The sequence below is a fragment of the Vigna umbellata genome, chromosome 4, assembly GCF_029865625.1.
Source record: "Vigna umbellata cultivar VRB3 chromosome 4, Vumbellata_1.0, whole genome shotgun sequence".
Classification (NCBI taxonomy): domain Eukaryota; kingdom Viridiplantae; phylum Streptophyta; class Magnoliopsida; order Fabales; family Fabaceae; genus Vigna; species Vigna umbellata.
In genome coordinates this window covers 58,554,385-58,575,374 of record NC_142168.1, presented here as the reverse complement: position 1 = coordinate 58,575,374, position 20,990 = coordinate 58,554,385, and the positions used below count along the sequence as shown (strand labels likewise).

The following is a 20,990-nucleotide window of genomic DNA, read 5'->3' as shown; positions in this document are numbered from 1 at the left end:
CTAGACATCCAGAGAACTGGTTCGAATCCGCATTTGCTTTGACCCAATGTCTGTAATAACATAAGTAACATCAACAAAATCATCAAAACTTTGCAATAAAACAATTGCACAAAAAACATACTGTAGAGACTAACAGTTAACACCTTTTCCATCCTCCCTCGCGGCTTCTAATTCGATTTCTCGACAGATGAGTTCCTTTGACATGCGATTAAAGCTCTTTTGTAGGGACACCAAAGAACAAAGCGAGGCACAAAATAAGCGAAATTAAAAAATGTTGTTACTAAATGATGATCAATTTCATACCTGGGGCCAACAAAAGTCAAAAGAGTTCAACACATGAATACTGCAAAAAAAAAACTCCCACATGTAGGGTAACTACTTCCGAGCGAGCAGCAAAATTAAGATGAAAAAAACACAGAAAACAGAAGGCAAGGGAAATCAAATAAAATTTACCTCCATGCTCATAATTCATTCTGCTGGATTGGCACCCTGCAAACCAGTAGATATATGAATTAAGCTCAAAAGAACAAAATGCTAGAAAATAAAAATATTATCATATCATATGCAAAAAAATAAAATATCAAAACATATAAACAAGGATCCAATATGCAAACTTATGTACAAAAGGGGAATCTGTCATATGCTAAGCACTTCAACTCATGAAACCAAGTTTTTGAATCAACTAAGAATTACCTAAGGAAAAAAAATTAAAAACAAAAAACTATTGATTACATATATGCATAACATAATACTCTTTACACAAATAATTCAATATTTCAACACCAAGTCCTAACCACGTAAAAAACTAAACAAGAACTAAAAGATGGCAAGAACATAAGACCTAATAACAAAATATAAAGAAAGACTCCAAAAAAAAAGGAGTCCAAAAAGAATATCCGTTGTTTAGAAAAAGCAAATATAAGAAGGAAAAAAAAATAACAAGATAAAGCAAACAAGAAAACAGAGAGCACAAATAACACATAACATTTCATAAAATGCAAATAAAACAATTACAGAGACTAGAAAACTAGGTATAACTCAAATAGAAAAACCTTTAAGCCAGTAATGTTCAATGATCCACATTCAAACAAACAAAAAATTCTTGAAAAAAAACAGAAACAAAACAGAAGAAAAATACAAAAGACAGCAAAAATGAAATCCTGTTCTACTTTATCCAGTCTCAGATGTTTCCACCACACCACAATTGAAAAAGTTAATCATTTGGAAAACATCCGAAACCAAACTACATGGTCCTGAATTAATATGTCAACAAAATATATGATATAAGAACAGTACCATAATCACATACACAAAATAAAAGCAAAAAGAGAGCCACTCAATCAAAAATGGAATAGCACACCAGAAAACGACCCTTAGACTAGGAAGACATGCAGCAACTGAAATATTATGTCGACAAAATATAGGATATAAGAATGGTAATATAATCACAGACACAAAAAAATGAGTTCAGCATTTCACTGGCCAATTTTAACCGTGAATTCATTGGACAAGTGTGACTTTTACATCAACATAACCAATCAATGAAATAGAGTCATTCTGATGAGTTTCAATTAAACCAAATTAAATCAAGCAAGTTCCAGATCTACGGTAAGATTTATGATAGAAAGAAACTAAGTAAAATTACCTGGATAAATTCCATCTTCATTTTTCATGAGGAGTTCACACATGTCATAAAACACGATCTAGGATATTAAGGAGTGAAAACACTGCACAAATAAAAGAAACATCAGAATCAAAAAAATTAGGATAATAATTTCAACCAAAGAAAACATTAACCTAAAAGAAAACAACTCCCAAACTGACTCTGGACTAGGCATCTTTAGGAATGTCTGACGCAGATTCTTTGTTAGTCAACAGAATATAATCTTTTTGAATTTCTGCATGAAATCAAAGGTTAAAAACATTCAAAGGCAAGGTATTTGCAGTATAGTATAGAAAAATATGATAGGAACATACTAAATTTGTATTTTTGGAGGCCTTTCAGCTTCTCAAACAATCGCCTTTCATCCATAGCCTTTGCCAGTAAACTACAAGTCTCATAATTTTCCCATAGATAAAAAAAGAAAGGAAAAGAAAAATCAACCTTAATTATCTCAAATGCATGCAAGCAAGAAGACAGTACCTAAAAATCAAAGTATGCAGACAACAACAATTGTGACAAATCTCATTCATAGACAGGACATCAAATTGCATACATCATACAAATCCTGAATGGCCCTAACATGAAGGTGGAAAATTGCATAACCCACCGGTCCCAGGATATGAGGTGTTTCGGTCTCTCTATAGTATGTCAATATAAGAATAACCTCAGACTTCAACATCTAGGTGTTTAACTCTCAACACATTATGCAAATTCACGCAATCATAAACTTGGAAAACTTCTAATCACACCAATTGAATTAGAAATACACTCAAGATCAATAAGACTTCAATCAAGGCTTATAAGGTGGCCAAGGTATAGGTGAGGAAAAAAGAGATAAAAATCAAGGCTAAAATCAAATAGGTGTTATGAAAAATGAATGCATAAATCATTCATGAATGCATAACATAAGCAATACAAGTTTTGAAATGTAAATAAACAGTATGAAAAGATATCGCTACCATAATGTTTTGATTTTATTTGTGCGCCTCATCCTCTTTCGGAAACATAAATTTCCATTTCAAAGAAATCTACAAAATACAACAAGTAAGCAATGTTAAAAAGAAAACAACCACAACAACAAAACCATTTAGTTGAAGCAATTCAAACTTTGAGAACAAATTTGAACTTAAATGGCAGAGCACTAAGTTCTAACCTTTAAGGCCTAAGTCTTATGTCTTAGTATATTAAGCCCTATTCCCTAATCATACTTTGACCTAAGCCTTTAAGCGCTACTAAGCGCTACTAAGCGCTACTAAGCGCTACTAAGCGCTACTAAGCGCTACTAAGCGCTACTAAGCGCTACTAAGCGCTACTAAGCGCTACTAAGCGCTACTAAGCGCTACTAAGCGCTACTAAGCGCTACTAAGCGCTACTAAGCGCTACTAAGCCTACTAAGCGCTACTAAGCGCTACTAAGCCCTACTAAGCCTAGTAAGCCCTAGTAAGCCCTACTAAGCCCTACTAAGCCCTACTAAGCCCTACTAAGCCCTACTAAGCCCTACTAAGCCCTACTAAGCCCTACTAAGCCCTACAAGCCCTACAAAGCCTACTAAGCCCTACTAAGCCCTACTAAGCCCTACTAAGCCCTACTAAGCCCTACTAAGCCTACTAAGCCCTACTAAGCCCTACTAAGCCCTACTAAGCCCTACTAAGCCCTATAAGCCCTATGCCCTATGCCCTATGCCCTATGCCTATGTCCTATGCCCTATGCCCTATGCCTATGTGCTATGCCCTATGTCCTATGTGCTTTGCCCTAAAATGGTATCATACAATGCTAAACAATTCTTGGTTCAAAATAAAATGTGTCGTAAGGAGAACATAAGATTTCTTATCTGTCACTACTGTAATTGAAGGAGTAGCTCTTGGAGCAATGGACACAAGAGTGCCAATAATGAGGGTGGTAGCGTTGGAAACAAGTACGACTTCATCCGGTAGTATATAATTCAAGGCTCCAAGCTGTACAACAAAGAAAAATCATGATAAGACAAACAATTTTCAATTGCAAACAATTACTACAACTAATTATATTTGAAGACATAACAAATCAAATGTAATATTGTATATTAACTTTCATCTTCAACCAAAAACATAATAAGTTTGATTCTCACATTTAAAAAGAACATACCATATCCTTGTAGGACATTACAAGAAGTCACCACCCGTAAGTAACCTTTCCCACATGTGCAGATAAACGTGTTGCTCCAGACAAGACAAAATAAGACAAACTCTACCTCCTAAACCCTCCTTTGCCCGATGATGATTAGCAAAGTCGTAATCCATTGTACGCACAAAACAGTTGGTACGTATTATCTACCACACCTCACTAAATTGTAGAATTTTGTACATATTATCCACCACATCTTACTAAATTGTAGAATTTTGAAAGCTGGTAAATTAAAGCTCACCAATTTCGGTAGGGATTATGGCTAGGGCATGCGCGTTTCTTTCTTCTATCAAGGATGTTTTAGATGAACTATCATTCAACCCCTGCAACCAAGAAAAAGAATGAAGTTTAAGAAAAACATAATCTTAACTAATTGAACCTTCTATTAAAGTTTTACCAGCAAGTCTCAAGTTGTATGCTTATATTTAGAGCTAAGATTAGGGTAAGAGTTATGATCAAGGTTAGGGTAAGGATTACAATTACGGTCAAGGATATGATTAAGGATTAAATAGAAAAAAATGTTACATGGCCACAAATGCTGCAACTTTTCTCACAACATCAAAGCTTTTGAGATAACACTTCCTTGATAGCTAGCAGCAACTCTGTACAATAATAGATGACAAAAGTAAATTTTAATTGCATTTGAGTATAAGCATGAACATGGTGTAGAAACAAGATAACGAAGAGGTGACATACCCAAGGTATCGTATAAAGGTACACAATAAAGTCCGAGTCCAAGAGCATTGCAGGCTGGTGATTTTTTTGTCAACATGATAAAGACCATTGGGTGAAAGTAGTTCAGGAGCCGGGGATACCCATAACTGGCACAATATAAGCATAGAGATATAATTAAAGAATTGAAACTCTCTGAATAGAGTAGATATTCAATATATCAACTCATGAAACCAAGTTTTTGAATCAACTAAGTATTACCTAAGGAAAAAAAGATTAATATACTAACTGTATTGTTCAACTGAAGATTTAGTCACAATTGATGTAGATTTCTTCCCGCGATAACCCATGCCAAATTCTTCATCAATTACCCAAGAAGGCTGCCAAAGGAGTTAGAATTAATATGTTGAAACAAAATAAAGGTAAACTTTGTCGACAAAATAAAGGTAAACAAAAATCACGTGCTCCACTCTTGTTGTTTCTGGACAACTTTGTGCTCCTTTAATTCAATTCTTTTGGTCTGATTTTCAATCCTGCACACATATATCACACAGCTTAATATTCTCTTGGCTAAACAGATTGCAAGATACAATGCACAAGATAAAGAATTCTCCCTTTCCCGGTCTTGCACACTTGACGTGGAAAATGAATCCTAGGTGCACTCAATTTGCAATCTTGTGCGCTAACCTTCCTATTCTCATCAATCCAAAGCTGCACAGATATTTAAACTTCAATCAGTAGGGTATCCATTCAAACTATCACTTAAAAGCTAAAACCGAAGCAACAATTCAAAACAAGGGTAAGTTAGACAACTTCCCTATTTGGATGGTTGTTTCTAGCCTGCTCCAAGCTCCACACTGAGGTGTTGTTGCTGCTGTCTACTCAGAAATTCTTGACTCCAATTAGACTCTAAATGAGATGGAACTAAATGGCAATCAAGAATATACCCAAATCAAACTCGACAAACTGACATCTGCACATAAATCAACAAACAAATTTAAGAAATTGGAAGTGAATGTCGTAGTAGTAAACAATTTTAAAAGTTGAAGTAAATGCAATAGAAATTTTCTCTTTTGTTATCTTGATTTCACTCCAGTTTAAGCAATCTCGACAAGACATCTGCACATAAATCAACAAACAAATTTAAGAAATTGGAAGTGAATGTCGTAGTAGTAAACAATTTTAAAAGTTGAAGTAAATGCAATAGAAATTTTCTCTTTTGTTATCTTGATTTCACTCCAATTTAAGCAATCTGCACAAGAAACAATTAGCAAGTCAGTTAGGCTAAACTCTCTCAATTTGCCAATAGACTTAGGCCAAGTTAGCCTCACAAAACATAATAAAAATTTGATCTCCAACTGAACACAACTTTACATTGAACAAAACATTAGTAGGACAAACAATTGATAAAACTACAACTCTGTATATAGCTTATCTCAAACAGAAAAAATAAATGACAAAAGTAATGAGAGTGCATGATAAAAATGACAGAGTAGTAGCATAGATACACATTAATCTACCTTGGGAGTTGTAAAACTCGAGTTTCTACTTGAGTAAATCCAAACTGCTAGACATCCGGAGCACAGGCTCGAATCCGCATTTGCTTTGACCCAATGTCTTTAATAACATAAGTAACATCAACAAAATCATCAAACCTTTGCAATAGAACAATTGCACAAAAAACATACCGTAGAGACTAACAGTTAACACCTTTTCCATCCTTCCTCGCGGCTTCTAATTCGATTTCTCGACAGATGAGTTCCTTCGACAGATGAGTTCCTTTGACACCTTTGCCACAAATGCTGCAACTTTTCACACAACATCAAAGCTTTTGAGAATACTATGAATGGAGATAAACTGCATATGCAATGATCAAATTGAACAAGTACCAAACAATGCAATTAATTTAGTCAAATCTGATGCAATCAGACTATATGCAAAAATGGAATGAATTTAATAGTATTGAATTGGTAAAAAAGATGCAAAGTATGCACGAACTCTAAGTGGGTATTAAAGACAATGCATGAAAACACGAAAACGAATACAGAATTTAGATTCCTATGTGACAGACTACAAGAGAGATGTTTTTATGCAATTTTTCTGGTTTGAAAACAGAACTGGAGTTTCGAAGTTGCTAATGCAATTGAAATGACTTAAACAATTGAAACAGGGCCATTTCTAAGCAAATAAGGCTAGATGAGCAATTGAATAACGGTATAAAATAAAAATTTGCCTGATAAGAAACTAAATGAAAACTGGAATGACAATGCAAACAAAGAAAATACATAACCAAAAATGGCCAATTTGGCATCAACTATTATGCCCAAAGTGAGAATTCTTAATGCTTATACAGTGTAGGATTGGAAATAAAGAACAGAAATGTGGTTTTGATTTTGATTTGAACGTGGCACAATGAACAATTATGCAGCAAAAACAGTCCGAGACAAAATCCAGCAGCAATCATTACATTGGTTTGGTTAAATGAATCTCATTTTTTTTTCAAAAAGACATTTTGGATTCGTTAAGCACAATCTGGGTTTTAGTTTCCATTTCAGAATGTTAAATTAAAGCTGGTAAATTAAAGCTTTGATGAATTGTAGAATTCTGAAAGCTCGTAAATTAAAGCTCACCAATTTCGGTAGGGATTATGGCTAGGGCATGCGCGTTTCTTTCTTCTATCAAGGATGTTTTAGATGAACTATCATTCAACCCCTGCAACCAAGAAAAAGAATGAAGTTTAAGAAAAACATAATCTTAACTAATTGAACCTTCTATTAAAGTTTTACCAGCAAGTCTCAAGTTGTATGCTTATATTTAGAGCTAAAATTAGGGTAAGAGTTATGATCAGGGTTAGGGTAAGGATTATGATTAGGGTCAAGGATATGATTAAGGATTAAATAGAAAAAAATGTTACATGGCCACAAATGCTGAACCTTTTCTCACAACATCAAAGCTTTTGAGATAACAGTTCCTTGATAGCAGCAACTCTTTGTACAATAATAGATGACAAAAGTAAATTTTAATTGCATTTGAGTATAAGCATGAACATGGTATAGAAACAAGATAACGAAGAGGTGACATACCCAAGGTATCCAATAAAGGTACACAATAAAGTCCGAGTCCAAGAGCATTGCAGGCTGGCGATTTTTTTGTCAACATGATAAAGACCATTGGGTGAAAGTAGTTCAGGAGCCGGGGATACCCATAACTGGCACAATATAAGCATAGAGATATAATTAAAGAATTGAAACTCTCTGAATAGAGTAGATATTCAATATATCAACTCATGAAACCAAGTTTTTGAATCAACTAAGTATTACCTAAGGAAAAAAGATTAATATACTAACTGTATTGTTCAACTGAAGATTTAGTCACAATTGATGTAGATTTCTTCCCGCGATAACCCATGCCAAATTCTTCATCAATTACCCAAGAAGGCTGCCAAAGGAGTTAGAATTAATATGTTGAAACAAAATAAAGGTAAACTTTGTCGACAAAATAAAGGTAAACAAAAATCACGTGCTCCACTCTTGTTGTTTCTGGACAACTTTGTGCTCCTTTAATTCAATTCTTTTGGTCTGATTTTCAATCCTGCACACATATATCACACAGCTTAATATTCTCTTGGCTAAACAGATTGCAAGATACAATGCACAAGATAAAGAATTCTCCCTTTCCCGGTCTTGCACACTTGACGTGGAAAATGAATCCTAGGTGCACTCAATTTGCAATCTTGTGCGCTAACCTTCCTATTCTCATCAATCCAAAGCTGCACAGATATTTAAACTTCAATCAGTAGGGTATCCATTCAAAACTATCACTTAAAAGCTAAAACCGAAGCAACAATTCAAAACAAGGGTAAGTTAGACAACTTCCCTATTTGGATGGTAGGTTCTAGCCTGCTCCAAGCTCCACACTGAGGTGTTGTTGCTGCTGTCTACTCAGAAATTCTTGACTCCAATTAGACTCTAAATGAGATGGAACTAAATGGCAATCAAGAATATACCCAAATCAAACTCGACAAACTGACATCTGCACATAAATCAACAAACAAATTTAAGAAATTGGAAGTGAATGTCGTAGTAGTAAACAATTTTAAAAGTTGAAGTAAATGCAATAGAAATTTTCTCTTTTGTTATCTTGATTTCACTCCAGTTTAAGCAATCTCGACAAGACATCTGCACATAAATCAACAAACAAATTTAAGAAATTGGAAGTGAATGTCGTAGTAGTAAACAATTTTAAAAGTTGAAGTAAATGCAATAGAAATTTTCTCTTTTGTTATCATGATTTCACTCTAATTTAAGCAATCTGCACAAGAAACAATTAGCAAGTCAGTTAGGCTAAACTCTGAATTTGCCAATACACTTAGGCCAAGTTAGCCTCACAAAACATAATAAAAATTTGATCTCCAACTGAACACAACTTTACATTGAACAAAACATTAGTAGGACAAACAATTGATAAAACTACAACTCTGTATATAGCTTATCTCAAACAGAAAAAATAAATGACAAAAGTAATGAGAGTGCATGATAAAAATGACAGAGTAGTAGCATAGATACACATTAATCTACCTTGGGAGTTGTAAAACTCGAGTTTCTACTTGAGTAAATCCAAACTGCTAGACATCCGGAGCACAGGCTCGAATCCGCATTTGCTTTGACCCAATGTCTTTAATAACATAAGTAACATCAACAAAATCATCAAACCTTTGCAATAGAACAATTGCACAAAAAACATACCGTAGAGACTAACAGTTAACACCTTTTCCATCCTCCCTCGCGGCTTCTAATTCGATTTCTCGACAGATGAGTTCCTTTGACATGCGATTAAAGCTCTTTTGTAGGGACACCAAAGAACAAAGCGAGGCACAAAATAAGCGAAATTAAAAAATGTTGTTACTAAATGATGATCAATTTCATACCTAGGGCCAACAAAAGTCAAAAGAGCTCAACACATGAATACTGCAAAAAAAAAAACTCCCACATGTAGGGTAACTACTTCCGAGCGAGCAGCAAAATTAAGATGAAAAAAACACAGAAAACAGAAGGCAAGGGAAATCAAAATAAAATTTACCTCCATGCTCATAATTCATTCTGCTGGATTGGCACCCTGCAAACCAGTAGATATATGAATTAAGCTCAAAAGAACAAAATGCTAGAAAATAAAAATATTATCATATCATATGCAAAAAAATAAAATATCAAAACATATAAACAAGGATCCAATATGCAAACTTATGTACAAAAGGGGAATCTGTCATATGCTAAGCACTTCAACTCATGAAACCAAGTTTTTGAATCAACTAAGAATTACCTAAGGAAAAAAAATTAGAAACAAAAAACTATTGATTACATATATGCATAACATAATACTCTTTACACAAATAATTCAATATTTCAACACCAAGTCCTAAACCACGTAAAAAACTAAACAAGAACTAAAAGATGGCAAGAACATAAGACCTAATAACAAAATATAAAGAAAGACTCCAAAAAAAAAGGAGTCCAAAAAGAATATCCGTTGTTTAGAAAAAGCAAATATAAGAAGGAAAAAAAAATAACAAGATAAAGCAAACAAGAAAACAGAGAGCACAAATAACACATAACATTTCATAAAATGCAAATAAAACAATTACAGAGACTAGAAAACTAGGTATAACTCAAATAGAAAAACCTTTAAGCCAGTAATGTTCAATGATCCACATTCAAACAAACAAAAAATTCTTGAAAAAAAACAGAAACAAAACAGAAGAAAAATAATACAAAAGACAGCAAAAATGAAATCCTGTTCTACTTTATCCAGTCTCAGATGTTTCCACCACACCACAATTGAAAAAGTTAATCATCTAGGTGTTTAACTCTCAACACATTATGCAAATTCACGCAATCATAAACTTGGAAAACTTCTAATCACACCAATTGAATTAGAAATACACTCAAGATCAATAAGACTTCAATCAAGGCTTATAAGGTGGCCAAGGTATAGGTGAGGAAAAAAGAGATAAAAATCAAGGCTAAAATCAAATAGAGGTGTTATGAAAAATGAATGCATAAATCATTCATGAATGCATAACATAAGCAATACAAGTTTTGAAATGTAAATAAACAGTATGAAAAGATATCGCTACCATAATGTTTTGATTTTATTTGTGCGCCTCATCCTCTTTCGGAAACATAAATTTCCATTTCAAAGAAATCTACAAAATACAACAAGTAAGCAATGTTAAAAAGAAAACAACCACAACAACAAAACCATTTAGTTGAAGCAATTCAAACTTTGAGAACAAATTTGAACTTAAATGGCAGAGCACTAAGTTCTAACCTTTAAGGCCTAAGTCTTATGTCTTAGTATATTAAGCCCTATTCCCTAATCATACTTTGACCTAAGCCTTTAAGCGCTACTAAGCGCTACTAAGCGCTACTAAGCGCTACTAAGCGCTACTAAGCGCTACTAAGCGCTACTAAGCGCTACTAAGCGCTACTAAGCGCTACTAAGCGCTACTAAGCGCTACTAAGCGCTACTACGCTACTAGCGCTACTAAGCGCTACTAAGCGCTACTAAGCGCTACTAAGCGCTACTAAGCGCTACTAAGCGCTACTAAGCGCTACTAGCGCTACTAAGCCCTACTAAGCGCTACTAAGCGCTACTAAGCCCTACTAAGCTAGTAAGCCCTAGTAAGCCCTAGTAAGCCCTACTAAGCCCTACTAAGCCCTACTAAGCCCTTACTAAGCCCTACTAAGCCCTACTAAGCCCTACTAAGCCCTACAAGCCCTACTACTAAGCCCTACTAAGCCCTACTAAGCCCTACTAAGCCCTACTAAGCCCTACTAAGCCCTACTAAGCCCTATGCCCTATGCCCTATGCCCTATGTCCTATGCCCTATGCCCTATGCCCTATGCCCTATGCCCTATGTCCTATGTGCTATGCCCTATGTCCTATGTGCTTTGCCCTAAAATGGTACTCATACAATGCTAAACAATTCTTGGTTCAAAATAAAATGTGTCGTAAGGAGAACATAAGATTTCTTATCTGTCACTACTGTAATTGAAGGAGTAGCTCTTGGAGCAATGGACACAAGAGTGCCAATAATGAGGGTGGTAGCGTTGGAAACAAGTACGACTTCATCCGGTAGTATATAATTCAAGGCTCCAAGCTGTACAACAAAGAAAAATCATGATAAGACAAACAATTTTCAATTGCAAACAATTACTACAACTAATTATATTTGAAGACATAACAAATCAAATGTAATATTGTATATTAACTTTCATCTTCAACCAAAAACATAATAAGTTTGATTCTCACATTTAAAAAGAACATACCATATCCTTGTAGGACATTACAAGAAGTCACCACCCGTAAGTAACCTTTCCCACATGTGCAGATAAACGTGTTGCTCCAGACAAGACAAAATAAGACAAACTCTACCTCCTAAACCCTCCTTTGCCCGATGATGATTAGCAAAGTCGTAATCCATTGTACGCACAAAACAGTTGGTACGTATTATCTACCACACCTCACTAAATTGTAGAATTTTGTACATATTATCCACCACATCTTACTAAATTGTAGAATTTTGAAAGCTGGTAAATTAAAGCTCACCAATTTCGGTAGGGATTATGGCTAGGGCATGCGCGTTTCTTTCTTCTATCAAGGATGTTTTAGATGAACTATCATTCAACCCCTGCAACCAAGAAAAAGAATGAAGTTTAAGAAAAACATAATCTTAACTAATTGAACCTTCTATTAAAGTTTTACCAGCAAGTCTCAAGTTGTATGCTTATATTTAGAGCTAAGATAGGTAGAGTTATGATCAGGTTAGGGTAAGGATTACAATTACGGTCAAGGATATGATTAAGGATTAAATAGAAAAAAATGTTACATGGCCACAAATGCTGCAACTTTTCTCACAACATCAAAGCTTTTGAGATAACACTTCCTTGATAGCTAGCAGCAACTCTGTACAATAATAGATGACAAAAGTAAATTTTAATTGCATTTGAGTATAAGCATGAACATGGTGTAGAAACAAGATAACGAAGAGGTGACATACCCAAGGTATCGTATAAAGGTACACAATAAAGTCCGAGTCCAAGAGCATTGCAGGCTGGTGATTTTTTTGTCAACATGATAAAGACCATTGGGTGAAAGTAGTTCAAGAGCCGGGGATACCCATAACTGGCACAATATAAGCATAGAGATATAATTAAAGAATTGAAACTCTCTGAATAGAGTAGATATTCAATATATCAACTCATGAAACCAAGTTTTTGAATCAACTAAGTATTACCTAAGGAAAAAAAGATTAATATACTAACTGTATTGTTCAACTGAAGATTTAGTCACAATTGATGTAGATTTCTTCCCGCGATAACCCATGCCAAATTCTTCATCAATTACCCAAGAAGGCTGCCAAAGGAGTTAGAATTAATATGTTGAAACAAAATAAAGGTAAACTTTGTCGACAAAAAAAAGTAAACAAAAATCACGTGCTCCACTCTTGTTGTTTCTGGACAACTTTGTGCTCCTTTAATTCAATTCTTTTGGTCTGATTTTCAATCCTGCACACATATATCACACAGCTTAATATTCTCTTGGCTAAACAGATTGCAAGATACAATGCACAAGATAAAGAATTCTCCCTTTCCCGGTCTTGCACACTTGACGTGGAAAATGAATCCTAGGTGCACTCAATTTGCAATCTTGTGCGCTAACCTTCCTATTCTCATCAATCCAAAGCTGCACAGATATTTAAACTTCAATCAGTAGGGTATCCATTCAAACTATCACTTAAAAGCTAAAACCGAAGCAACAATTCAAAACAAGGGTAAGTTAGACAACTTCCCTATTTGGATGGTTGTTTCTAGCCTGCTCCAAGCTCCACACTGAGGTGTTGTTGCTGCTGTCTACTCAGAAATTCTTGACTCCAATTAGACTCTAAATGAGATGGAACTAAATGGCAATCAAGAATATACCCAAATCAAACTCGACAAACTGACATCTGCACATAAATCAACAAACAAATTTAAGAAATTGGAAGTGAATGTCGTAGTAGTAAACAATTTTAAAAGTTGAAGTAAATGCAATAGAAATTTTCTCTTTTGTTATCTTGATTTCACTCCAGTTTAAGCAATCTCGACAAGACATCTGCACATAAATCAACAAACAAATTTAAGAAATTGGAAGTGAATGTCGTAGTAGTAAACAATTTTAAAAGTTGAAGTAAATGCAATAGAAATTTTCTCTTTTGTTATCTTGATTTCACTCCAATTTAAGCAATCTGCACAAGAAACAATTAGCAAGTCAGTTAGGCTAAACTCTCTCAATTTGCCAATAGACTTAGGCCAAGTTAGCCTCACAAAACATAATAAAAATTTGATCTCCAACTGAACACAACTTTACATTGAACAAAACATTAGTAGGACAAACAATTGATAAAACTACAACTCTGTATATAGCTTATCTCAAACAGAAAAAATAAATGACAAAAGTAATGAGAGTGCATGATAAAAATGACAGAGTAGTAGCATAGATACACATTAATCTACCTTGGGAGTTGTAAAACTCGAGTTTCTACTTGAGTAAATCCAAACTGCTAGACATCCGGAGCACAGGCTCGAATCCGCATTTGCTTTGACCCAATGTCTTTAATAACATAAGTAACATCAACAAAATCATCAAACCTTTGCAATAGAACAATTGCACAAAAAACATACCGTAGAGACTAACAGTTAACACCTTTTCCATCCTTCCTCGCGGCTTCTAATTCGATTTCTCGACAGATGAGTTCCTTCGACAGATGAGTTCCTTTGACACCTTTGCCACAAATGCTGCAACTTTTCACACAACATCAAAGCTTTTGAGAATACTATGAATGGAGATAAACTGCATATGCAATGATCAAATTGAACAAGTACCAAACAATGCAATTAATTTAGTCAAATCTGATGCAATCAGACTATATGCAAAAATGGAATGAATTTAATAGTATTGAATTGGTAAAAAAGATGCAAAGTATGCACGAACTCTAAGTGGGTATTAAAGACAATGCATGAAAACACGAAAACGAATACAGAATTTAGATTCCTATGTGACAGACTACAAGAGAGATGTTTTTATGCAATTTTTCTGGTTTGAAAACAGAACTGGAGTTTCGAAGTTGCTAATGCAATTGAAATGACTTAAACAATTGAAACAGGGCCATTTCTAAGCAAATAAGGCTAGATGAGCAATTGAATAACGGTATAAAATAAAAATTTGCCTGATAAGAAACTAAATGAAAACTGGAATGACAATGCAAACAAAGAAAATACATAACCAAAAATGGCCAATTTGGCATCAACTATTATGCCCAAAGTGAGAATTCTAATGCTTATACAGTGTAGGATTGGAAATAAAGAACAGAAATGTGGTTTTGATTTTGATTTGAACGTGGCACAATGAACAATTATGCAGCAAAAACAGTCCGAGACAAAATCCAGCAGCAATCATTACATTGGTTTGGTTAAATGAATCTCATTTTTTTTTCAAAAAGACATTTTGGATTCGTTAAGCACAATCTGGGTTTTAGTTTCCATTTCAGAATGTTAAATTAAAGCTGGTAAATTAAAGCTTTGATGAATTGTAGAATTCTGAAAGCTCGTAAATTAAAGCTCACCAATTTCGGTAGGGATTATGGCTAGGGCATGCGCGTTTCTTTCTTCTATCAAGGATGTTTTAGATGAACTATCATTCAACCCCTGCAACCAAGAAAAAGAATGAAGTTTAAGAAAAACATAATCTTAACTAATTGAACCTTCTATTAAAGTTTTACCAGCAAGTCTCAAGTTGTATGCTTATATTTAGAGCTAAAATTAGGGTAAGAGTTATGATCAGGGTTAGGGTAAGGATTATGATTAGGGTCAAGGATATGATTAAGGATTAAATAGAAAAAAATGTTACATGGCCACAAATGCTGAACCTTTTCTCACAACATCAAAGCTTTTGAGATAACAGTTCCTTGATAGCAGCAACTCTTTGTACAATAATAGATGACAAAAGTAAATTTTAATTGCATTTGAGTATAAGCATGAACATGGTATAGAAACAAGATAACGAAGAGGTGACATACCCAAGGTATCCAATAAAGGTACACAATAAAGTCCGAGTCCAAGAGCATTGCAGGCTGGCGATTTTTTTGTCAACATGATAAAGACCATTGGGTGAAAGTAGTTCAGGAGCCGGGGATACCCATAACTGGCACAATATAAGCATAGAGATATAATTAAAGAATTGAAACTCTCTGAATAGAGTAGATATTCAATATATCAACTCATGAAACCAAGTTTTTGAATCAACTAAGTATTACCTAAGGAAAAAAAGATTAATATACTAACTGTATTGTTCAACTGAAGATTTAGTCACAATTGATGTAGATTTCTTCCCGCGATAACCCATGCCAAATTCTTCATCAATTACCCAAGAAGGCTGCCAAAGGAGTTAGAATTAATATGTTGAAACAAAATAAAGGTAAACTTTGTCGACAAAATAAAGGTAAACAAAAATCACGTGCTCCACTCTTGTTGTTTCTGGACAACTTTGTGCTCCTTTAATTCAATTCTTTTGGTCTGATTTTCAATCCTGCACACATATATCACACAGCTTAATATTCTCTTGGCTAAACAGATTGCAAGATACAATGCACAAGATAAAGAATTCTCCCTTTCCCGGTCTTGCACACATGTCATAAAACACGATCTAGGATATTAAGGAGTGAAAACGCTGCACAAATAAAAGAAACATCAGAATCAAAAAAATTAGGATAATAATTTCAACCAAAGAAAACATTAACCTAAAAGAAAACAACTCCCAAACTGACTCTGGACTAGGCATCTTTAGGAATGTCTGACGCAGATTCTTTGTTAGTCAACAGAATATAATCTTTTTGAATTTCTGCATGAAATCAAAGGTTAAAAACATTCAAAGGCAAGGTATTTGCAGTATAGTATAGAAAAATATGATAGGAACATACTAAATTTGTATTTTTGGAGGCCTTTCAGCTTCTCAAACAATCGCCTTTCATCCATAGCCTTTGCCAGTAAACTACAAGTCTCATAATTTTCCCATAGATAAAAAAAGAAAGGAAAAGAAAAATCAACCTTAATTATCTCAAATGCATGCAAGCAAGAAGACAGTACCTAAAAATCAAAGTATGCAGACAACAACAATTGTGACAAATCTCATTCATAGACAGGACATCAAATTGCATACATCATACAGGTGACAACCATAAGTGATTTGTGTACTCACTATAAACAAAAGTGACTTGTGTAATAAACCAGCAACAACAAGGTGAACCAGTGATACGACAACCACTGCATGACAGATAAAAGCAAAAAGAAAGCCAACCCCAACCCAACCCAACACATTGGAAAACATCAATACTAATAATAGCAAAAGAAAACATTTACCTAAAAGAAAACAACTCCCAAACTGCAAAGAACGGCAAAGTCAACCAAACAGACATCTGAAATTAAAACAAGAACGGTAAAGAAAAGAGAAAAGATAAGAGATAAGCGAGAAAAAACCTGCAAGGCGTTGACGAAACCATGGAGGCATCGTCGTAGGTCATGGCGGAGTTGAGCGGTGCGGCGGTTGGGCGCTCATACTCCATTGCTGCAACGGAACCGAAAACGCACGCTTAGAAGATACGCGACGAATGAAATTGCGAAAAGGAAAAAGAGAAAATGTAGCCGAAATGCCATTGGTGAAGTCAATCAAACAAACACAAACCTCAAATTAAAGCAAGAATGGCAAAGAAGAAAAACTAAGAGATAAGAGAGAGGAAACTTGCAAGGCGTTGACGAAGCTCTTGCTGCGCTCCATGGAGGCCTCGTCGTAGTCATGGCGGAGTTGAGCGGTGCGGCGGTTGGGCGCTCAAACTCCATTGCTGCAACGGAACCGCACGCGGAGAAGAACGATGCTCTGATGAGTGCATAATGAATGCGAATTGAGAACTGAAGAGATAGAAAAGAAAACTCGAAGAGAAAAAGGTAAAGAGTTACCGTGAGGTGGCAAGTGATGTGTGAGTGGGAGCTTATTCAATGCACTGCCACGTGACATTATGTAGGCGCCACCTCTATTAACCTTTCACGGTGAAAAGACAGCACTACCCTCTCGGTTGCCTTTTAGATTCTATTAACCTTTCACGTTGAAAAGACACCACTATCCTCTCGGTTGCCTTTTAGATTCGCTAGCCTCATTGGTTGACCGTCCAATGAATTTTTTTTTCTTATACCTTATATTCATTTTAATTTTAAATATTTTACAAACTAAAACAGATTTTATATTTAAACATAAATTTAATCATTCAATTATTTTCTAAATGTGACATACTATTTTGTGTAAAAAAGATATTTATTATTAAAATGTTAAAGGTTTAATCATTCACGAAGTCCCTATTTTCGCTTGGAATCTCAATTTAGTCCCATTGTTTATGGAAATCTCAATTGGGTCCCAAATTTATGAAAATTGCAACAGCTGGATCATTTCCGTTAAATTGTCTCCAACGGCGTTAGTGTGTGTTTGACGTGGTACGCTGTAGTCAGTTTCTTAACTGACGTGGCTGACTGAAGTAGGGTCAGCTCAAGCACGTGGATAATTCAATTTTTTAAGTAAAAAGAAAATGAAAGTTTTAAACCAAAATTGGGATTGAGATTGTTATTTTATTCAATTTAACCCGTTCAGCCATGTAGACGTCCGTTTCGACACAAACGGACGTCTATATAGACGTCTGTTGTGTCGGAACGGACGTCTACATAGACGTCCGACCTTGCACAACAGACGTTTGGTTTACGTCGCCCACAAAGACGTCGGGTGCGTGTCGGACGTCAAAAGGCCAAAATAACAGACGTCTAAAGCCCTTTCTGCACTAGTGCTAACATAAAATATGCTACTTATGAAAATAGTACATACATTGGATTGCATGTGAATGATGGGAAACAAACAAGAAAAAAAATAAATAATTGAAGTCAGATGAACCTATAGAATTGTTCCACTTGGTAGGGTTGAAAGAGCAAAATCAAACTTTAAAATTGGGTGTGGGATCCACCTCTCTATGTCACTTATGAAAAATAATTAGCACCATTTAGGGTTCTTTCAAAACAAACTTCTTTGGTCATATTTCTTTTAAGGGTCAGAATATAAGTGAGTATATCACTATCAAATAAATAAGACATTTCAACAGAATATATGAAAAAAAGAGCATAACTTTGTTTTTTGGTTTCAATTTGTTTTTGTTGAATTGGTTGATGGTCGGTCGTCCTTCCTTACTTTGTTCTCTTTCTATCGTTCAATCCTCTACGAGAATGTAGTCCACTCCGATGGGTTGTTGACCTGCATAAAACACTCTAACGCTTAGGTCAAATATCTTTTTCAAAGAGGTCTTTATTTTATTAGGATAGATCAAGGTTAGAAAAGGATGTCTTTACTTGGACATCAATTGTATATTTATAGGACTTGTGGCAGCCAAGCCCCTTGATTAACCATTAATGCAATATATTTTTAAGCAATCAAAACCAGTAATCAATTACTAATACTGTATATTTGTAAAGCGTAAGGTAATTTGACCATTAATACCTGCTAATATACCTGTTAACTGTCCATAAATGATCGTTACCTCAGATCAGTATATTTCATATAGTACATAAGTCCCCCAAACCCAAGCAAGCTCTGTTTTGAAAGAGGTGCGCAGGGATTATTATGAGTTTAAGAGAGGTCGCTCACGTTGTGTTAGGAAGTCTATTTTCGATGCGCTAGTCTTCATTCCTTTTTGTACCAAAGAACAGACTCTAGGAGTTCTTTATGGAACTGTTCCATAGACTGAGCAGAAAATGTTAGGAGTTATTTTTGGAACCTTTTCCTAGGTTGAGTAGTAAACACTAGGAGTTCTCTTTGGAACTTTTTCCTGTGCAAGAAATTTTCACTCCAAAAAATATGCGTTAAACAAAATAAAGTAAATACTTCAATATTTTATAATCTATTTTTATAATGAAAAAGCATTGGAACATGAGACGGCTGAACGTAGGTGGTCCGAGCATAAAGGGACTGAATCTGTTAAGTAATTGACGCTAGGAGTTCTCTTTGGAACTTTTTCTCTAGGCCGAGCGACGAGTGATAAGAGTCTTTTAAGAACTTTTTCCTATGTTGATCAGGGGCTCTAGAAGTTCTCTTTGGAACTTTTTCTCTAGGCCGAGCGACGAGCGATAGGAGTTCTTTGTAGAACTTTTTCCTACGTTGATCAACGAGCGGTAGGGATTCTTTTTAGAGCTTAAGGGCTCCATAACCTTTTCCTACGTTGAAAAACGAGCAATAGAGATTCTTTTTAGAGCTTAAGAGCTCTAGAACCTTTTCCTACGTTGAACGACAGGCAGTAGGGATTCTTTTTAGAGCTTAAGAGCTCTAGAACCTTTTCCTACGTTGAACGACGAGCGGTAGAGATTCTTTTTAGAGCTTAAGAGCTCTAGAACCTTTTCCTATGTTGAACGACGGGCGGTAGGGATTCTTTTTAGAGCTTAAGAGCTTCAAAACCTTTTCCTACGTTGAACGACAAGCGGTAAAGATTCTTTTTAGAGCTTAAGAGCTTCATAACCTTTTCCTACGTTGAATGACGAGCGATAGAGATTCTTTTTAGAGCTTAGGAGCTCCACAATTGCTTTTCACACCCCGCTCAAACTTTTAAATAACTATTTTATCCTCCGAAAAAATGACTCTCGAATTTCGTACGAAGTTTTTTGGAACAAGTTTTCCATTGTTTTCGGAATAGCATTTCTGAAACAATTTCCAGAATAAAATTTCTGGAACTAAATTTTGAAAATGTTATTTCTGAAAAAAAAATTTTGAAAACATATGAAATATGTTTTGGAATAAAGTTTTCAAAATGAGATTTTCATAAAAATGTGAAATACTGGATGTATCTTTGTAAATATGATGTGATTTTCAAAATGTTTAACTATCCCCTAAAATAAAATTCTAAAATAAACAAAACATATTTTTTAGTTTTTTGGGCCCGACAAGGATTGACCTTGCTCCTACGTATTCTCATTCAAAATGAGAAATCAGGGTTACGTAGTTCTTTTTGAAAACGTTTGAGAGATTTGTTTGAGAAATTGATTGAAAGATTTGTTTGAGAAAATGATTACGGATAAATTTGGATTTTTGGGAAAGTGAACCTGACAAGGGCTAGCCTTGCTCCTACGTATCTCCACTTTCGATGGAGAATCAAGGATCACGTAGTTTTGGGAGGAAGATTGTTTGTTGTTTAAAATTGTTGATGTTTTTGGGTTTTTTGAAGATTTTATACCTTTTTTGTATTTTGTTTTTTTGGAAAGAGAAAAGGTTTTTAGCACAAGGACGATGCGTGCGATCACACATGTGCTTAACCTTTTAAAACATATTTTTGTAATTTTACTTAAGAAAGGGAAAAGGTTTTTAGCACAAGGACGATGCG

The 20,990-nt window shown here is 34.9% G+C and overlaps 6 long non-coding RNA genes across 7 annotated transcripts; all 6 read right to left on the bottom strand.

Annotated features, from left to right (window-relative positions):
- Nucleotides 1–3,435: 3,435 nt before the first annotated feature.
- On the bottom strand, nt 3,436–4,620 carry LOC148200701 (uncharacterized). Its single transcript, XR_015785579.1, has 3 exons — nt 4,523–4,620; nt 4,352–4,428; nt 3,436–4,149 (listed from the first exon to the last, which is right to left on the bottom strand). It is a non-coding gene; the product is annotated as an uncharacterized LOC148200701 (long non-coding RNA).
- Nucleotides 4,621–5,344: 724 nt separating this feature from the next.
- Nucleotides 5,345–7,173, bottom strand: LOC148200700 (uncharacterized). Its single transcript, XR_015785508.1, has 3 exons — nt 7,129–7,173; nt 6,209–6,306; nt 5,345–6,115 (listed from the first exon to the last, which is right to left on the bottom strand). It is a non-coding gene; the product is annotated as an uncharacterized LOC148200700 (long non-coding RNA).
- Nucleotides 7,174–9,247: 2,074 nt separating this feature from the next.
- LOC148200699 (uncharacterized) lies at nt 9,248–11,014 on the bottom strand. Of its 2 annotated transcripts, XR_015786363.1 has the most exons (4): nt 10,632–11,014; nt 9,578–9,613; nt 9,426–9,465; nt 9,248–9,338 (listed from the first exon to the last, which is right to left on the bottom strand). It is a non-coding gene; the product is annotated as an uncharacterized LOC148200699 (long non-coding RNA). The 2 variants fall into 2 exon arrangements; XR_015786362.1 differs by having other exon boundaries at nt 9,251–9,465.
- Nucleotides 11,015–11,371: 357 nt separating this feature from the next.
- Nucleotides 11,372–12,655, bottom strand: LOC148200698 (uncharacterized). Its single transcript, XR_015785516.1, has 3 exons — nt 12,558–12,655; nt 12,387–12,463; nt 11,372–12,188 (listed from the first exon to the last, which is right to left on the bottom strand). It is a non-coding gene; the product is annotated as an uncharacterized LOC148200698 (long non-coding RNA).
- Nucleotides 12,656–13,378: 723 nt separating this feature from the next.
- Nucleotides 13,379–15,244, bottom strand: LOC148200697 (uncharacterized). Its single transcript, XR_015785507.1, has 3 exons — nt 15,162–15,244; nt 14,243–14,340; nt 13,379–14,149 (listed from the first exon to the last, which is right to left on the bottom strand). It is a non-coding gene; the product is annotated as an uncharacterized LOC148200697 (long non-coding RNA).
- A 641-nt stretch (nt 15,245–15,885) lies between these two features.
- Nucleotides 15,886–17,152, bottom strand: LOC148200696 (uncharacterized). Its single transcript, XR_015785532.1, has 3 exons — nt 16,515–17,152; nt 16,362–16,435; nt 15,886–16,264 (listed from the first exon to the last, which is right to left on the bottom strand). It is a non-coding gene; the product is annotated as an uncharacterized LOC148200696 (long non-coding RNA).
- Nucleotides 17,153–20,990: the final 3,838 nt, after the last annotated feature.